We start from the raw sequence: 20,747 nt of genomic DNA on the forward strand, positions 1-20,747 counted from the left end.
AAATAAGAACGAAGCATGGTTGCACTGGATTTTACGTTTTGTTTTTGCGCCAACTTCAAAAATTATGTTTAAAAGCATTATCGATGGTGTTTAAAGAATAAAATTATTTTTCACTTTTTAGAGCAATTTTGAAGTCGGTTCTAATTTTTTTTTTCAAAATTTTTTTATTTCATTCTTTTTAGTGTAAATGTAGGTATTTCAGAAATAGTAAGAAGTTACCATAACGAAACTTCACCTTATTTTTTTCATAAAAATGCTCCGTACTAAAAAAAAAAACTACAAACACGTGTTACACTTTAAGCGATTGGCACTAAAAACTTATCTTTGTTCCTCTCTGGAATTCATGTGTAGTTAATTTCTATTTAAGTATTACGTTTTCCCTAACTAATTTCCATTTCACAGCATACAAGTTGCTTGTTATGCAATCCTGTATTTTCTTACTTAGCCCCGATCATCTGTTATTGGAATAGATAATAACGATAAAAATACTACTGTGTGTAGTTGAGGCAAACCAAATGGTTGCATTGTGAAGGCCTAAGCAGATCCTGATCACTGCATCACTTCGCTTCCAGGTTAGGTTTACCCCCACTATGGAGCAATAGCACAGAAGAAGGGAAGATTTCGGTAATTCACATAGGGTAACTATACATCAGCAGGGTTACCAAAATCAAATTATTAATGCCAAAAATGAGACGACAGCGCCAGATTCCCGATTATCAAAATATCCCAGTGAAGAAACTTGATGCTTGCTTCAGGGAAGCCTTCATTCAAAATTATCCTTACAATTACTATTAATGTTACTGTCATATGGCACCAAACTTCATAACAATGGGTTTTAAATTTAATCATTTAATCAGGGAAATTGCATGAAATTTATTGATTTTTGCCCATAACTTTTTTTCTAAAGGACAAATATGGTCAAACAAAGTAATGGGACCTAAGTTGAGCCATTCCCTATCCATTAAAAAAAGAATCATCAAAATCGGTTCACTAGGTGAGACGCTGTGAGTGGACAAACAAAAAAAAAAACATACATACGGTATGAACTGATAACCGCCTCCTTTTTGAAGTCGGTTAAAAAGTAGACATATCTGCTTTTATGGTATGCAGTAAAAAGTAGACATATCTGCTTTTATGTTACTACCAGTGCAAAATAAAAATATTTTTTTCTTAAGTCAAAATAATTAAAAGAAGAATCAGTGACAAAAAAAAAAAAAAAAGAAAAAAAAGTTGTTTGAAACAAAGAATATTAAAACATATGGAGAATATATACAGGGTGTTCCGTTTTAACCTGCAAGACCTTTATTTTCGCAACTGTTAGTCCTAGATGTACACTTCCAATTGCAAAAATGTTCAAAATCAGATGCAGGGTTAAAGTATTGGAAGTTTGAAGTGAAAATAAAAATGAGTCAAAAAATACAAAATTTAACTTTTTATACGGGCCCCAGGTCCCCTAACTTTTATTTAGGGAAATAATCTCCATTGAAAAATAATTCCAACAAAAAAAGTTTGAAATTAGTACGACCAATATTCACTGAGATACGAAATGCAGCCTTTTCTGACTTAAACCACTCATCACTCGCCGTCAATAACACCTTTTGGGGGAAAATATAGCGGTTAACAAGTGTTTAAAATTATACGTGGGCGTAGGGTGTGGTTTTTCATATTGTTCGGGGTTTTGTAGTGTGTTTTTGCGTATCACGGCATAACATTTGAAAAACATTTTTGAACGGTTATGAAAAATTTAAATTCCTCGTTTTTTTTACTTTGACAACCTCTCATTCTTCTAAAAGAGCGATAAGTTCCAATCTCATCTTCTGTATGGTCCTTTAAAACTTTGAATTGAAATATCTCCTTGCATTTTGGTCGCACAAATGTCAAGTTTTTTTGTGTTAGTAAGAGTTTTCAATGGAGACTATTTCTCTAAATACTAGTCAGGGGACCTAAGGCGCGTATAAAAAGTTAAATTTCGTAAATTTTGACTCATTTTTATTTTTGCTTCAAACTTTCAATATCTTAACTCTGCATCTGATTTTGAACATTTTTGCAATTGGTGATATACATCTAGGACTAACGGTTGCGAAAATAAAGGTCTTGCAGCTTAAAACGGAACAGCCTGTAGTATATGTATATATAAATATTTCGTCGCTTCAGAGCATTTGTATGATTTCTTAGTATTATTTCTGGAATTAGTTATCTTACTGTTGCTCTGAGGCTACGATATATAGAATAAGAAAAAAATGGGAGAAAAAAAGCTTTTAATATTAAAAAGCTTTTAATATTAAAAAGCTTGATATGTACAGCAGGCGACACTTCGGTATTCGGCGCTTCGGCCAAACTGCGTTTCGTGTTATCTGTAGTTTCAATGGAACAAAACTGAAGAATATGTTTAGAATTATTGCAATTTTTTCTTACATTCGGTGCTTTCTGTTATTTCCATCATTATTACATAATATATTAAATTCTGTCCGTAGAAAAAAAGTTTGAGTATCTGGAAATTATTTAACATTTTCTGTCGTCTCAAGTGTTTAACTCTGCGTTTACGAAGAATATATTTTTTTAATGTGGCAGTGGCAGTAAAAGAAGTTTTCCCCGCTTACTCTGCGTCAAATGTTCTTTCATGTAAAGTTTATTTCTACCATTATTTCCTTACTTATTCGATCAGAAGTTATGAAGGAGGAAAAGTTTAATTTAGATCCCTAACTATTGGCGTATATAGTGAACAGGAGGAAGACTTGACACATTTTCCCTTTATCAATAATCTATAATACTCTTTAAAGTTTGACTCGAGTTAATCTGCATTACTTTTCATTTATTGATTGCTTTTATGAGGTATTTTTTCGTTCTTTTAATAATATTTTTACTAGTTTTTGGCAAAAGGTTTTTGAGAATTTTATTTGGATGATATGAAAAAGATAACATTTGAACATTATAAATAAATGTAGAAGAAAAACAGTAGTGAGGTTCTTTTTTATGTACTCATCAAATTAAATAGTTGTGCCTTGCCCAAGGTATAGACAACTTTCACCGTCATTTCTTAAAGATAATTGAGCAAATATGCATTTTTAAAAATTTTGTGTTGCTAACCATTCAAAAAAGGAAAAACATAAATAAGCATTTAATAAAAAATGTACAAACACGACATTAAAAAAGCTCAAACTGTGTGAAATCTCTTCGTTACATAATTTGCAAATTTGTTTTAAGCTGTTAAATTCAAATTTCTGAATTGCACAATTCACAAATGGACAATGTTCATTTTTGTTTGCATTTCTTTTTCCTGTGTGCTTCTATAAATAAATTAAATTCTTGTTTGTTTGTGCTTTATTTAAGTTGTAAATGTTAAAACACAAATTAGCTCTTTTTCGATTAAACGTTACTGATGACTTGTTATCCTTCTACTAGTGTTTCAAAAACTAATAGGTCTGAAGGTTAAATCTATTTCAATTTTGCTTTCTGTATTTGTTTATAAGAACTACGAAAAAGAATATTTTTGAACCAAACAACCAAAAGATAAAATATTTGGCTCTATTTTAATGTAATTCTGAGCATTTTTAAAAGCATTTAAGCCTCTAAAAATGTAACAATAGAAATATCACGCCAGAATGTCACCCAAATAATTATGTTGACAGATCGCCTGTCTGAAACATGCCCTTGTTAGAATGGCGTTCCTGTTGAGGTCATTTCTTGAAATCTTCTGAAAAATCTTTTCTCCAAAAAAATAGAGACATCTTGACAAAACCTCAGTTTGCAATTGTTTGCGACGTTACACTTACTTCAGAAGCACAATTCATTGCAACTGTAAACAGTCCGCAAGCAACCTTGGCTACTATTCTATTCTTTTTTTTTTTTGTTACAAATCTTTTGTTTCACGGTAAATGAGTAGGCTTGATTCTGAAGATAAATGAATAAACATGCTCATAATCATAATCTTAATCTGAATTGCAGCCCTACGATGGTCGTGACTTTTGCTTATCCTTGTATTCGTGGGTGGACATGGAGATTTATTCTTAAGGGTGCGGTTGTAGTTACATTTCGAATCCAAGGATTTTGATCCAAATCTCGGGGCACCTCAGGGAGATGGTTGCGTAATCCGTGCAACGCCCCAGTAATTGAATTGGGTGGATAATAAAAGAACCTTAGCTATTGTTTCCTAGTTCTTGGTGCACTTCTCAATGTCGTTCAAGGTTACCAACGGCGTTTAAAAACCGATATTACAGCATATTTTTCATTGGACGGTTCAAGGTTTGCTTCAGGTGCATTGTTATTTTAATTCATTGACAATGACGAATGTTCTGATTGATTACTTACTTCATGGTGTTGTAGAGCCCCAATAATCTGGTGCATTAGCAAGAGAAGGAGAGAGATTCGTTGTTTAACTTATTTTGGATCTTAAGTTCATATTAAACACACTAGAATCATTCAACCGATATTGGCGTGTCAGGGAGATGATGATGCTGGCATTCAGTCACAGAATTATTTTGTATTTCATGTATTTATACGTAATTTTCCTCTTTTGAATCGTTGTTCATTTCCTTATTGTTTTGTTGTTGATAAGTTTACTGTTTTATCTATATATATATATAAATGAATGTTTATCTGTATGCCATCCATGAACTCAAAAACTACCCGGCAGATTTGGCTGAAACTTTCACCGTTTGTTATGTTTGCTACTACGAATGTTTATAGATCAGTTCGAAAAAAATCCGATCGATAGTTCCTTTTTTATTCCAATTTAAGTCACAATCCATTGGATAAATACGAATAAAATTATCGGCTGCAGAAATTAATTCGCGTGAAAGATATCATTGATAAGAAGTTAGCTGTTGCCATTTTTCTTGAGTTTGAACAAATAAATTCTTTCTTTATTGTTTTATGGCTTTTCATGCAACGGGACGATTTAAAACTTTTTCTATTTGATATTTTTAGCGATTGATTGATCTTGCAAACTGCGTGAGTACAAAATTTGAGTATAGTCACGGCTTCACTTGATACCTGGACCGATTATTATGAAAATTGCTATATATATGTATTTTTCCACGGAGAAGGTGCATAATATGCTCATTGAAGCCACTCGCCACTAAGTGGCACTGCAGAGTAGCAACTTCTGCCCCGTTCAACCGATTGTCATGAAAATCAGTATAATGATGTATTTTTTTGTTGGCGTAGCAACGTGCGTCGGGTACAGCTAGTACATTTTAAATTTTTTTATCTTAGTTTCTTTAATTCAACTTTTAGTTCCAATCTCATGAATCTGCGATACATGAAGGCCCATGATGTAAAATCAAGTGCTTTTGCAATTAGAAAAAAATGTTCATCTTAAGTTTGATATGAGCTATTTTCACCAACTGATTTCTTCGTGATATCGTACAGTTTCAATGATATGGCACATTAGCTGGCAGGGATAGGATCTTTATTTTCTGTCAGAAATTTGCGATGTTCATCTTAAGTTTGATTGATATGAGCTGTTTTTCATCGACTGATTTCTTCTTGATGCGTGGACTTCCTATGAAATGGGACATTAACATATAGGATGTTTATTTTCTGTCGGATATTTGCCATGTTCATCTTAAGTTTGATATGAGCTATTTTCACCGATTCTTCATGATATCGTGAACTTCCAATAATACAGCACTTTAACTGGCATGTATTGTCCGTGTTTCACGAGAAGGCACTTGACTCCGCCTTCGTCACATGGTATCCGATGATTCTATTTCGCCGTTATCGCAGAAGGCACATTCGGATCATAGCATTTTGTCGTAAAAGCAACAGGTTTTAAAATGTAAGAATAACGAAAGTAGAAACAGACAAGTGAAGTAAAGGACTCTGACTTTTTTTGAACGATAAAATGCATACCAAAGTTAAGGTTGTCTCATTTACAAGCACTGGGATATGTTGACCGTTCACTCGAGAGAGTCTGTACCCGGCTTCCTCGACTGCTGATGTGAGCTCTTGTGCAGGGCAATACTGCTTCGCATTATGGTATACGTCACGTGAGGGAACTCCCCAGATGTGTTCTATCGGATTGAGATATCAGCTGAATGCTGCCCAGTTCATTATACACATGTTTTGAAACGCAGGCAATTTTTTGTACTACGGGAAGTGTGTATTGGAGCGCTGTCATGCTGAAAAGTCCGATTAGGACCATCTAGGACTTCCTCAAAGGGTAGCAAATACTCGCTTAAAGTATTTTGATACTTTTTTGAATTTTGTATACCATTCAGAAAGCTAAGAGAAGTTTGTCCGTTGAAGTAAAACACGCCGCATGAGTGAGTCACCACCTTGTTGCCTACTGAATATGCACTTCGGATCTTTCCTCAAGTCACACCAATAGTATGAAAACCCTTCTAGACCGAATAAATTCCTTTTTTTTTTCGGCTGAGAATATACAGTGATACCTGGATAAGTTGACCACTTGCGGTGCTCTACTTTGGTGGTCAGTTCTATGATATAGATCTAATTCTGTGCCTGAAAATAGCAATCAACTTAGACAGGTGGTCAACCTACAAGGGTGGTCAACTTTACAGGTTTTACTGTATCTTTAATCCATTCGTCACTATAATGTATGTGGTGTTTTGCCCGCTGGAATCTTGCTTTTTGTAACACTGTTTCAGAAAAGGTTTACGAGCTAACTTTTGTTTTTGACAAATCCTGATTCGGTTGTTCGTCTGCGTATGGTGTCACGTGATGTTCGTGATCAAAGTCGAGTTTTTATCTGACTAAGGGACGAATTTCCAGTTAGAACCATTCTTTTAATTCTTCTATCCACATGAAATGTAGTTTTTATTGTCCTTCTTGGGTGATACGCAAATTTGAATTATTTCCACGTTTCAGAACATTATAAATACCACGTTTAGACCGATTTAAAATCACTGAAATTTCCATAACGGATTTACCTTCAGCTTTCAGCTTCAAGAGTTTTGCAACTTCTTCATGCGAGAACTGCAGGGACTTCGTCTGTATCTTGATAACACGTTAAGCCAATTGCTACACTTTACAATTCATTGAAAAGAACCGCACCGGTCCTTCACGCATCACGTTTCAAGAGATATTTGTATAAAATCTAATTTGTGCATAAACTTTTGCGACAGCCGAAAAAACATCATTTGTATTTTCCGATTTTCATTACGGTTATATTTTTCGAAATTTCAGACACATATCTAGGATTATGCTCGTCACCTACAGTAGAAATTTGAAAGCATTGCGTTGAATAGTTTTCTTTTTATTCAAGAATTCGCATTGTGCTGAAACTTTTGCTCCGCACTGTATTGTGTAAAACCTTGATTTTATCCAATGCTGTCTGATTTTTTTTTTAATTTTATTTATTTATTTATTTATTTTATAGTAGTGTTGTAGTGTCACTTTATTTCCAGAATGCGACATGTAAATTTCCGCAACGTACTATTAACGTGTGCGCATGTTCAGATGCGGAAGACGACCGATAAAAAAGCAGGTATTCACACAATGTCATTGAGGTCTGTATGTGAAGTGAATGGATTAACAATCAAAATAAATTAATAAAGAGAACTTTGGTTTTTCATAAGTTCGAGTTAAGTCCTAACGCAGCCGATGGAACAGGCACGAAATACAATGCCATGGTAAGGGGAAGGTACGGTAGACCATAGCACTTCAACAAAATGGTTAAGATAATATCTATACCTGAAGGACGTAAGCCGCATTATGATAATTTTACAGGGAAGAAGAAAAATTATTTTCTGGCCATGCAAAGAATAGGAGGCGTGCTCTTTCAACCCTGTTAAAAAAAAAATGAAAAGTTTTTTTTTAAGGATTACGTTCACATGGCTCGATGCGAAATTGGCTTCTACATGCAATGCATTAATAAACGAAAAATCGCAATTTTTGGTCACTCTAGCTTTTAAAATAAAAAAAAATAGTCTGCAAGATAAACCGACTCAAGATTTACCATAAATTTTAAGTTGGCATCCAGAAAGACTTAAAAATAAGATGTTACTATAAGATATAAGTACATCCTAAAAGTGGATTCTCTCCAAGAAAATACGCAACTAACCTTCATTATTCAGTAAATTACACCCATTAGCCAGGGCTAAAGCAGAAATACACGAAGTACACCGCCAGCTCAGTCATTTCCAACCGAGGACTGCAGTTTCGAGCTAATTAGCACTCATCAGTCCGGCATAGGAAAGTGACTGAGCTGGAGATGGAAAACCTCTTAAGGGAGCCAAGAGTGCCAAACAAACTGGTACCTAATATAGAATTAGCACAAACTAGACGAGTGACCGAACGGCTGGAAATGACTGAGCTGGCGGTGTATTTCATGTAACCTTCATTAGATGGAAAGGTTTCTTTTCTTTTTTTTTCCTAAATTTTATTGTTTTATTTCTCCGACAACTAAGAAATAGTTTGCAGACTTTCGCAAGAATCTGTGACGCACGTCGCACCGTCATGCTGCTTCTGCAACTGGGAATATTATAACGATTATGACTGGACTTTTCATTTATAATGGATGTATTTAAGGTGTGTACAAATCCTCAGCTCAATAGTTCTGTGACGTCTCACTGTAACCGTGATAATTTATGTATATCACTTTTCCGTTTTCATATTGAGTGGCAACTGTTATGATATTCGAACCTCTAGTGCTGGCGTCCATGTTTGAAAATAAAGTTAGTTTTTGTTCTCTCTTCGCTAATGAATGTCGTCCAATTACTTTTGTTAAAAATAATTTTTACATTCTTAGGTATAACTTTGATATACCCCCCAAAAATTACGCGCCAAATATGTCACTCCCTACGGACTTTTTAGGGTTGCTGTTTCTTATTTTTGTGTTGCCAATTTAGGATTTTTCAGCTTTTAGGTTTTTGCTGTTGCCAAATTTAGTATTTTCTTGTATTTTGTACCATGAGTGAGAAAAAAAGTCGCCAAATTTCCGATTTGGGGGTGTATATCAAAGTAGTTCCCATTCTTAATATTCCTGTCATTGATTTCATTTCACATTTTATAATTTCTATGCTGCTACGCTATTTAAATAATTACTCTAGTTTTACTTTCGTATTCTGCCGTGCTAAGCACAAAAGTCGTATCTACACCTTTTAACAAAATTGAGTTATTGTCACCAGATGGTTCTTTGACATATTACCTAAATACAATGTTTCATGGTCATTTGAGAACTGGGAAACAGTTTTAACAAATTTCTGAAAAAAGTGACATCTGAATCAAATAAATGGAAGCGCAACACTTTAAATAGCGATACTTCAGTTTGAGCTCGACTGCAGATACCACTTTTGTGCTTAGTACGACAGTATTAAGAGTAATTTTACCAAAGTCTTTTTTTAAATAGAACATTTAAATTCAAAAATGAAGCAGTGAGAAGCAAAAGGGATGTGAGTGGCAAAATTGAAAAATTTGGAGATAACCGGTACAAGTAGTAGGGGAAACTCTCCTCTGTCTTGGGGAAAGAGATAGTACTTGTAGGCCTGATAGGTGCTGCTGTACAGCATGATTTAGGAAAAAAATTCAATGAAAGCCTATCTAGGACGTTATCTTTAAACGCGTTTTACTTAAAAGTTGAAAATGTCCACTTACATCCCTTTGCTTCTCACTGCCTCAAATGTTATTTTTTAAACTAAGCAGTCATGTTTTAGTAAATTGTGAAATCCTGTTAAAGTTTTGAAGGAAACGAAATTACGTACATTTTATGAACTGTTTAGTTTGGAAAGCTCTGCCAGTTAAATGTGCTATGTCATTGAGACTCCACTATATCATGAAGAAGTCAGTTGTTGAGAAACAGCTCACATTAAACTTACGAGGAACATTGCGAATTTCCAACATGAAATATACATCGTGGCCCTGCCAGCCTAAGATGAACATTGCAAATTTCAGACAGAAAATAAAGATCCTATCCCTGCCAGCTAATGTGCCATATCATTGGAACTCTACGATATCAGGAAGAAATCAGCTGGTGAAACTAGCTCATATCAAACTTAAGATGAACATTGCAAATTTCTGACAGAAAATAAAGATCCTATCCCTGCCAGCTAATGTGCCATATCATTGGAACTCTACGATATCAGGAAGAAATCAGCTGGTGAAACTAAGTCATATCAAACTTAAGATGAACATTGCAAATTTCTGACAGAAAATAAAGATCCTATCCCTGCCAGCTAATGTGCCATATCATTGGAACTCTACGATATCAGGAAGAAATCAGCTGGTGAAACTAAGTCATATCAAGCTTAAGATGAACATTGCAAATTTCGGACAGAAAATAAAGATCCTATCCCTGCCAGCTAATGTGCAATATCACTGGAACTCTACGATATCAGGAAGAAATCAGCTGGTGAAACTAGCTCATATCAAACTTAAGATGAACATTGCAAATTTCAGACAGAAAATAAAGATCCTATCCCTGCCAGCTAATGTGCCATATCATTGGAACTCTACGATATCAGGAAGAAATCAGCTGGTGAAACTAGCTCATATCAAACTTAAGATGAACGTTGCAAATTTCGGACAGAAAATAAAGATCCTATCCCTGCCAGCTAATGTGCCATATCATTGGAACTCTACGATATCAGGAAGAAATCAGCTGGTGAAAACAGCTCATGTCAAACTTACGATGCAAATTGCACATTTCCCTCACAGAATAAGCATCGCATATTGTCCGTTTTCCACGAGAAGGCACTTCGCCCCGCCTTCTCGATCGCAGAGTTCAATTTTAAGCGACCCAAAACCTTCCATTATCTCGTGCTATCAGTGGAAAACCGCATATTCGAGCTCATCAGATGCAATGGTAACACCATAGACTATTAAAAGACTTTTATACTTTCTTAAATGTAAATATTTCGTTTTTGTGCCTAAACTTTTGCGACAGCAAAATTTTGATTTTTTAATGAAATATTATTTTAATTTCCATGAAGTGTTTCCAAATTCGAAACATGATTTTGTAAGCTAGTTGTTAGCATACACAGTAAAAATTTCAAAGCTATTTGGTGTATACTTTTCTTTTTTATCGAAAGATTTCGGTTGTGCTTAAACTTATGCGTGGCACTGTAGTGGTTTTAAGTGATTTATGCTTTAAATATTACAATTAGTTTAAAACCATTATGATATGACGTTTATTGGTTTGTTTTTGTCGTCCAAATTAATAATGCATGCTTAAAGTCCGAAATGTTTTCTTCTAAATTATGAACTTTTAATGATGTGTCACTAATGTTTATATAGTTTTTATGCCACCATGCACCAATATTATGAGCTAATGTTGTGCTAGTTTTGTGGCAAGAAAGGGCATTAAATTTAGATTTTAAATCAAAAGTTAGTACGTTTTTTCAAAATTTTAAGTTGTGTCACTTTTCCTGCCTTGCTGCGAAATGTCAAACATGGCAAAACTTTTGACTTTCCCTCGTAAATAACTTCTGAAAAACAGCTGTTTTGCTTCGAAATTGTTCTTAACAAATAATTTTAACTTGATTTTGTTTTTTCCAGGTGTCGTAGAGTATGCTTAGACAGGCTAAGTTTAGAACATCTGATGGAAGAGAAATTTATTCAGCCTGTGTCAACAGCATGTAAAAATAGACAAGAAGCATTTCTTAACATTTAGGTAGGTTTTTCATTTTGTATTTAATATAGTAAAGCAATGTATATACATTTTTGAAAGGACTGCATAAAAAAGCGTTTTAATGAAAAAACGTATGATAGGTATACGTTAATGTGTATTGGAAGCTGCAGTAACCAATTTAAAAAACGTACGATAGGTATACGTTAATGTGTATTGGACTATGCAGTAACCAATTTAAAAAACTTACGATAAGTATACGTTATTGTCAATTGGACTCTGCAGTAACCAATTTAAAAAACATATGATAGGTAGATAGGTATACATTAATGTGTATTGGACTCTGCAGTAACCAATTTAAAAAACATATGAATGATAAAAACGAATAAAGGAGAAACTTATAAACGGTGCTTCACTCTACATATGATATAGCATTGGCAATGCGAATCAAATTTAAACTGGGAGTGCTTGGATTTAGGATACAAAGTTCTAAAAATTCCCGGATTTGCCAAGAAACCGAAATCTGGGCTTTTAAAAATTCTATTTTTTTCTGAAATTTCAAATTTTTTTATACCATGTTATATTTTCTTTTCTTTCTTTTTTTGCATTAACGTCTTTTTTTTCTTTTCCTTTCTCAATGTTTTGAAGATGTGCCGGGTTCTTCATGAATTGGTATAAAAGTACCATTGATATAAAATGTTTTAATTTTTTTCTTTCGGTTTAGTTTTCAAATTTTTAATCTTTGATAACTGCGCGATTTCACAGTATTTTGGACAAATGTCAAGTCCAACACATGACTTTTTTTTTGTTTTTTGCCATAACTATTTAATTTACTGTATGCTTATTATTTTAGTTTCAGGTTTTTTTTTTGTTTTGTTTGTGTGTTGGTACGACAAACTCAAAATAAAACAATGTGCTAATCGGACTCAGTAGTAATGGCTATGGCAAAAAAAATGTCATGTTACGGATCAACGTAATTGTCCAAAATACTGTCAAATGACACAGCAGCAAAAGATGAAAATATGCTTGCTGTAAAATATTTGTGACAAGAACTATCTTCATAAAATTCAACCGTTTTGTTCAAAACACTTGTTTTATGCAATATATGTAAAAATATCTACCATATATTCCACACGTAAATCACGTATTATTGTATACTAGTGGTACCCGCACGGCTTTGCCCGTAATAGAAAAATTGAAAGGTCTTTTGGTTCGCCTGTATATTTACAAATAATGTATGGGGAATTTTCTCGTCAATTGGCTTGTCCCCATGTTACGGTTCCACGTTATGATAATTTCGTAAATAATGTATGGTGAATTTTCTCGCCAATTGGCTTGTCCCCATGTTACGGTTCCACGTTATGGTAATTTCGTAATTTACTCGTCCATCTTATGATCATTTTGTTCTTAACACTCCGTCGGGCGCAATATGTTTTAGAACACGATCGGGCGCATTGAGCCTGGGAAGCACACTTTGATCTACTGATCTTTTCTACGCATGTTTACATTTTCTTACGAAAAAATTGTTAACTACAAACACAAAAGAAGAGAAATAAAACAGTTTTTCATGATTTTCGAATGTAACATAAGTTTGAGAAAATGAATATACATTTTTCCATGAGCTATTGAGAGGGCGTGGCTAACTAAAGAATTCGAGGTGTGCCTAATAGATCAGTTGCGCCCGACGGAGTGTTAAAATTGGAATAGAAAAAGAACCACATCGAATTTTCAAAAAATCGCTTCGAGGTTCACTCCCTCATGCTACAAACTAACTTCTTGCACAATTTCATGAAAATCGGCCGAACGGTCTAGGCGCTATTCGCGTCACGGAGATCCAGACATCCAGATATCTTCCGGACATCCAGACAGAGAGTCTTTCAGCTTTATTATTAGTAGGGAAGTGATTATTCAATGTTTAGTAATTTTATCCAAAATCAAACTATTTTTGGCCGCAAAAAAAGAAAAAAAAAAGTCAAGATTGATTTGAGCATAGTTGAAAACGGAAATTTAGGTTGGTAATTTTCTACGAACATGATGCTCCCTGTACTTTGTATCGATGAGAGAAATAAAATTAGACAAAATGACTAAATAACTTAGCACATGATTCTACTAACATTTTTAAAGGTAAATATATTGGTGATGGAATTGAAAAGTGAAAGAAATTTTATATTCCAGTGCATTTATCCTTACCTCTTGTTTTATTATTATTATTTACTCGTGGTACCCGCACGGTTTTGCCCGTAGTAGAAAGTTAAAAGGTCTTTTGGTTCGCCTATATATTTACAAATAATGTATGGTAAATTTCTCGCCAAATGGCTTGCCCATGTTACGGTTCTACGTTATGATAACTTGGTAATTTACTCGTACATCTTATGATAATTTTCTTCGGGAAAATGTTCTTAAAATTGGAATAGAAAAAGAACAAAATCGAATTTTCGAAAAATCTCTTCGAGGTGCACACCCCCATGCTACAAACTAACTCTGTGCCAAATTTCATGAAAATCGAACGAACGGTTTTGGCGCTTCGAGTTGAACCGAACCATTGCTTCGGTCACTCGGCTGGTCTGTGCTAATTCTACATTAGCTACCAGTTTGTTGGGCCCTCTTAGCTTCCTTAAGAGGTTTTCCATCTCCAGCTCAGTCACTTTCCTATGCCGGGCTGATAAGTGCTAATAAGCACGAAGGGCTCTGAATACGAAGGCTGAGGGCACGAAGAATAGGCTCTATGCGCGTCACAGAGATCCTGACAGAGAGAGAGAGATCCTTACAGAGATCCAGACCTCCACACTTTCAGCTTTATTATTAGTAAAGATTTATTCTTATATTTTATTGCATTTGTTCAAATAAATGTGTTCAACCTTTGCCTTTATTTTTACTCACATGATTCAAATATTGTGTATAAAACACTGCGTTGGAATGGACGAATATTCCATCGAACAAATATTTGCTCCTGTAAAGTTGCCACCGGTGTCTCATAAAACTGTGCTCTCTCTCTCTCTTAACTGTTTCCTACATTCCATCCATCACGACATTGAACTTCTCCGGCATATTTAGAATCGCTATCTTCCGGCGAAAAATATTTCGCTGACTGTCTCAGTTCGCGCTTTGGTGGTTTCGTTTCGAACGAATGGGTTCGAAATCACTCTTCGTTTCTTATGACATTCGACGATTCCGAGAACACGCTGGACCGTTCTCTGAGCGGCAGACGATATTATGTGTGTAACGTGTTACAAAACTCACAGAAAGAAAATAAAAAGGGAGGAAACTGGAGTGAAATCTACAAAAAGAACGGAAGTTGAAGTGTTTTTTTTCTCTCTCTCTCTCTTCGCGCTTTCTCTCTCTCTTCATCAGTTTTTGAAAGGCGTACTTTGAGAAAATAATTGATAATTATCTTTGCAAAGCTTCTATTTCGTCTTTGCCATTGCAGTTCTGCATTTCAATAATACTCTAAGGTTTTTCTTTTCTTTCTTTTTTTCTCTCCTACATTAGATGATGCTGATAGTAAAAAACTTTTGTTGTGAGTTTCATCTTCGTTTTAATTGCTGTTGACGTCTACTAAAACATTTTGCGAGACTAATTTTTTGAGGAAAGCATTGAACCCAAGGCTAAATTTTTCAACCAAAGCTTCTCAATATTTACCACAAAAAAATATTACTAAATAAACAAAAAATAAAATAAATAATTAAAGCCGCGCCTAGGCATTGTTTGTGAACAACTCCTGGCTACAGCGGAAAGAGTTTTACGAAATGACTGAGAAAATCAGAGAAAGTATGATTTCCCTTTAGATTCATATCGGAATTTTGTGCAGCAGTTATAATGTTAAAGAAATCAATATCCGCCGTTATCACAATGTTAAAACGCTGCCGATTTTTTCATCAATCATTTGCTAATTAAACAGAAAGTATTCTAATAACAATACAAGCCGCGTGCGGTACCTCACCTAGTGATGACGTCATTTCTGCCTGGTTTTTTAATGGGCTTAGCGAGAAATGGAAGCCGTGTTACATTAGGAGACAATTCACGAAATGTCGCCAAATTTGGCGTTTTTGCGATTGATTTTACAGGCGTGAATACTCTAAGGTTTTTCTTTTCTTTCTTTTTTCTCTCTCCTACATTAGATGATGCTAATAGTAAAAAACTTTTGTTGTGAGTTTCATCTTCGTTTTAATTGCTGTTGACGTCTACTAAAACATTTTGCGAGACTAATTTTTTGAGGAAAGCATTGAACCCACGGCTAAATTTTTCAACCAAAGCTTCTCAATATTTACCACAAAAAAATATTAATAAATAAACAAAAAATAAAATAAATAATTAAAGCCGCGCCTAGGCATTGTTTGAACAACTCCTGGCTACAGCGGAAAGAGTTTTCCGAAATGACTGAGAAAATAAGAGAAAGTATGATTTCCCTTTAGATTCATATCGGAATTTTGTGCAGCAGTTATAATGTTAAAGAAATCAATATCCGCCGTTATCACAATGTTAAAACGCTGCCGATTTTTTCATCAATCATTTGCTAATTAAACAGAAAGTATTCTAATAACAATACTAGCCGCGTGCGGTACCTCACCTAGTGATGACGTCATTTCTGCCTGGTTTTTTAATGGGCTTAGCGAGAAATGGAAGCCGTGTTAAATTAGGAGACAATTCACGAAATGTCGCCAAATTTGGCGTTTTTGCGATTGATTTTACAGGCGTGACGAACGCTCACACCCGAGAGTTCAAGAGACGTGCATTAACATCAGCAGATCCTGAATCCTACGTTAGAAAATATTTATTTTTAATATATTATCCTAGAAGAGTTAAAAAACACTGGTAGCAATTACAAAACAATTGGATCCGGTAGTGACAATGCTAGCAGAGGATTAAAATTTTGTATTTCAGATATAAAGGGTAGTTTTTAGAAACTCATAGTGCTTCAATAGAAATTGTCTAATGAGATAGAAATTTATCTGTTGGAATGGTTTTTAAAACGTTTTTGGAAGTATTCTTTTACGCCAATTTCCTGTAGTTAATCATTTTGTTTCTAGATGTCGCTACGATAGCCTACTTACAGCAAACCGTTTTCGGTTGAACATCTTGTCTAAAGGAGACACGAAACTCATCTATTTAAATGTCCTTTTTTTCGTTCGTAAGCCCTCTTCTTCATAAACTATTTTTCTTGATTAAAGATATCAAATGCAAACATAACATCTGCAGCAAACCCTGGCATTCATTTGAATTTTGACGTCTTGAATTCAAATTATGTTTTTCGCAATAACGAATAGGGTTTTTTACATCAGTCAAAAGTACTACTTTTAGTCACTGAGTTGATAGAATAAGCAAAAGAAAATAACATGGAGCGAGGAAAATCTTTTACTTTCAAAACGTTTAATTTTTATTTTTTTTAATTGTCCGATTTTGGAAATAAGGCGTGGTCTTTATGACGTCACAAGTAATGAACATTGGCGCGGAACTCTACTGACACGCTGAATGCTTACGTTTGCTGTCTACCACGTTTCCGGATTATGGTAATTAAGAAGCGAATATAATATTGCGCTCTACGCTTGCTATTAACCATATCGTTGCCAGTACATGCGAGTAAAAAAGCAAATTAAGTATTGCGCTCTGCGCTAATGGCATCAGTGAATAGCATTTCATCAGTTGTGATGTCATGAACAAAAGCGTAAACAACAAAATTGCACCGTTTAAAATAATTGTTAAAAAATACTAAGCTTTGCAAATTATTTGAAAAATGGTTAAATCTTATGTTTTTAAGAAACTTTCAAAAAAAAAAAAATACTTTTAAAATTTCAGAAACGATCCCATTACGATAGAAGATCCTGCTCGATAGATTTCTTGTTTCTGCAAATGGCTCCTATCGCAATCATAATTTAATTTGATTCAAGAAGTCAAAATTCAGATGAATACCATGGGCTGAATGCTGGGTGTTTTGTCTTAAGAGGATTGTGTAAAGTTGAGACAGTCGGCTATAAATAAAGTCGATTCCAGGGCGTGGACGCCGCAGCCCAAAAGGAGGGACATGCTAGTGAAAACCTGTCGACCATAGGAGCATAGGCGGATCCAGGGAGGGGGTCATGGGAAAAACATTTGGCTATTTCTTATCTCTCGGTCAAGCGCTTGCATTTATGACTTGTGGCACCCGCATGGCTTTGCCCGTAGTAGAATTGGTTCCCCTGTATATTTACAAATAATGCATGATGAATTCCTCGCCAATTGGCTTGCCCACGTTACGGTTCCACGTTATGATAGCTTGGTAATTTACTCGTCCATCTTATGATAATTTTGTTCGGGAAAATGTTCTTAAAATTGGAATAGAAAAAGAACAAAATCGGATTTTCGAAAAATCGCCTAAAGATGCACACCCCCATGCTACAAACTAATTCTTTGCCAAATTTCATGAAAATCAGCCGAATGATCTAGGCGCTATGCGCGTAACAGAGATCCTGACAGAGAGAGAGACTTTCAGCTTTATTATTAGTACAGATAAAGAAAGGTATTGATAAAGAAGACAAAAAAAAAAAAAAAAAAAAAAAAAAGAAAGGCGAAAATGGGGAGAAAAAAAAAGTTGGGGAATTTTCTAAGAAAATTCGGCTATTTGGGGTAAAAAAAGAGACAAAAATATTAGAGGAAGTCGATTCATTTTCTGAAAATATAAGTGGAAAGATAATTTTTGAATTTGAGGAATTTTGGTAGGAAACATTACTTTTTGGGGAAAAATTGAAAGGGAATTGGGGAAATCTGGGTTTGACCATCTGGCAACACTGCTGAGGCGACATATGCACATCAAATGTAATTTCTCAAAGTGGGGGGGGGGGGGGGATCAGCAAGGAATTTTTTTCCTCTGGCAGTTCGTCGTAATAATCTTACATATTACCATACTAGGATCGGTAATATGACTTGGAAACATGGAACCCTTTTCCTGCTGCTCCCCTGACTGATACTAGTAGTGGATTAACGGGCATTCAGTTGACTCAATATTTCAACGGCGATATTGTGCAAAAATGGGACAACCCAAGCTGTGTACTTCTGAGTAAACCGAGTTTAAAGTTGAAAATCAGTGCCCCGTCTATAGAAGCGGGTTGGTATTTTGTTCCTCAGATGGCATAGTATTACAGAATTTGGCTCAATGGGGAGTACCTTGTAAGTTATTTCTAAATGCATAAAGCAATCATCAAGAATTTGAAATTAAAAAAAAAAAAAAAAAAAAAAAAAAAAAATCAACTCAAAAAGAAGTGTGTACTACTGAGAAGAAAAAAATGAAATGTAAATTTAAAAAAAAACAATAACTAAATAAAAGAAAAATATATACATGATTTCATTAAAAAAAATAATGAGCAGAAAAAAATTATGCCTTTCTTGATCGTCTGCAAAACGTTCGTGAATAACGTTTGCGAAAAAAGAATCCATAAGATGTGAAAAGACTTATCGTCAAGGGTGCCATATAGGGGCGGTAAGGGGGGGGGGGCTCAAGCCTCCTCCCTTAGAAATTAAAACTTCTTTGCTTTCAGTACTTCCTTGCTTTCAGTCAGCAAAAATATAAAAACATTTCTTCTCCAGCCATTAATGAATCATTTATTAAAAATGTCAAACTTCATAACTCTAGTCTATACTGAAAACGCGGTTTCTATGGGGAAAATATCCTGCTGAACCATGGAGAAAATATCTGAGCCTCCCCCCTCTTAAAATTTTGCATATGGGCGCCCATGCTTATCGTTTGCAAATGAATAAATAAAATAAAAACCGGAAAAAAAAAACAACTGCTTGCGAAGGGAAGGAAATTATTATAATGTCTGCAAAAGAAAAAGAAGTAGTTAATTGTAGGAATTGAGGTAACTGTTTCGAGCTCTAGCTAAAACAGATGCAGTGAAATTCTGTTGCAGCTGCATACAGTGACTCCCAAAAGTGTTCGTACACCTTGAAATTTTGTAGTAAAAACAGAATAACGCAAAACTGAATTCAAATATGTAGTCCAATGTTTTTCCACATCAATTCCTATGCCATTCTGAATAAAATGCAGTAGATTTTTTTTTTTTTTTTTCAAAATTACTGTCGTTTTTTTTGAAATTTGTCGAAAAACGAAGAGACAGAGAAATAATAATACGCCTCAAAAGTCATCGTACACGGTAATATTTTCGAATAAATTCATGATAATCATTATCATATGTCGTTTTTTTTTAATTATTTTTGCATTGTGTTGACACTGTAAACTCATTTGGCCTTAATTTTTTGTTTATTTATTCCCTAATAGTCTGCTTATTATTTTTAAATGGATAGTATTTGTAAAAAACAGCAAATACCATTCGAAATTTGATCCCCCCTCATAGTAGCGGGGGGGGGGGTAAATTGGTTTGAAATGTCTCTCAATTAGGTTGTTTATGCATTTTACAATGAAGTGCTTGATAAAATACTTTAAATAAAATAATCGGATCAAACCCAAGGTTAGAAAAGGTCAACCAGCAAAGTTAACAAACCGTGATCGGAGATTTACAGTTAGAAAATGTTTGAAAAATACGCATTTGAGTCCAACAAAAGTTTCTACAGAATTTAATGAAACATTTTACGCTTAATTTTCACCTCAAATTGTTCTCCAAGTTCTCTGAATAGCTGGATAAAATGGGACCTCTTCCCGCAGGAATTTTCTTGTTCTTGCAAAAAACGGAAAGTTTACGCTTTCCGTCGCAAAATCAGTGATAAATAAGCTCAAAAAGTTTTGGATTAACGTCTTACTTACAGATGAGAATAAATTCAACATTTTTGGTTGAATTTCTGATAAAGTGTAAGGAGAAGAAATAATGAGGAATTAAAACTTGAGAACTTAGTTGGACCAGTTAATCAGGACGGTGAAGGTGTTTTTGTGTGAGGGTGCATATCAGCATCAGGACTTGGCAGTTTGGAATTTTTCGATGAAGTAATAAATCATGCTGTTCATTTAAATGTTTTAAAAAACAATTTTAAACTATTAGCCCAAAATTTGGTTTTTCGGAAAAAACTTTGTTTTTCATCAAGTAACGATAAGACTCACACGGTTTTCAACGTTTGCGTTTGGTGCCTCAAAAATTGTACTTGAGCTTAGAAATATCTCCTCAATCGCCAGATTTAAATTTAATGCAACACATTTAGATAAATCTGGAGGCTAGATTACGAAAATACAGCATTGTAACGAAAAGCGAACTAGAAACAGTAAGACTCGAAGCGCGGTTGAACACTTACTCAGAAATTG

The 20,747-nt window shown here is 34.6% G+C and overlaps 1 protein-coding gene across 1 annotated transcript in view; it reads left to right on the forward strand.

Moving 5' to 3' along the window:
* Window positions 1-20,747, forward strand: part of LOC129230088 (uncharacterized) — a 161,731-nt gene that overhangs the window by 33,131 nt on the left and 107,853 nt on the right. Inside the window, exon 2 of the mRNA XM_054864480.1 lies at window positions 11,458-11,572. The gene's annotated coding sequence lies outside the window, so the exon portion shown is untranslated. The remainder of the gene's footprint in view (window positions 1-11,457; window positions 11,573-20,747) is intronic.

The sequence above is a fragment of the Uloborus diversus genome, chromosome 9 (genome assembly GCF_026930045.1).
Source record: "Uloborus diversus isolate 005 chromosome 9, Udiv.v.3.1, whole genome shotgun sequence".
NCBI lineage: Eukaryota > Metazoa > Arthropoda > Arachnida > Araneae > Uloboridae > Uloborus > Uloborus diversus.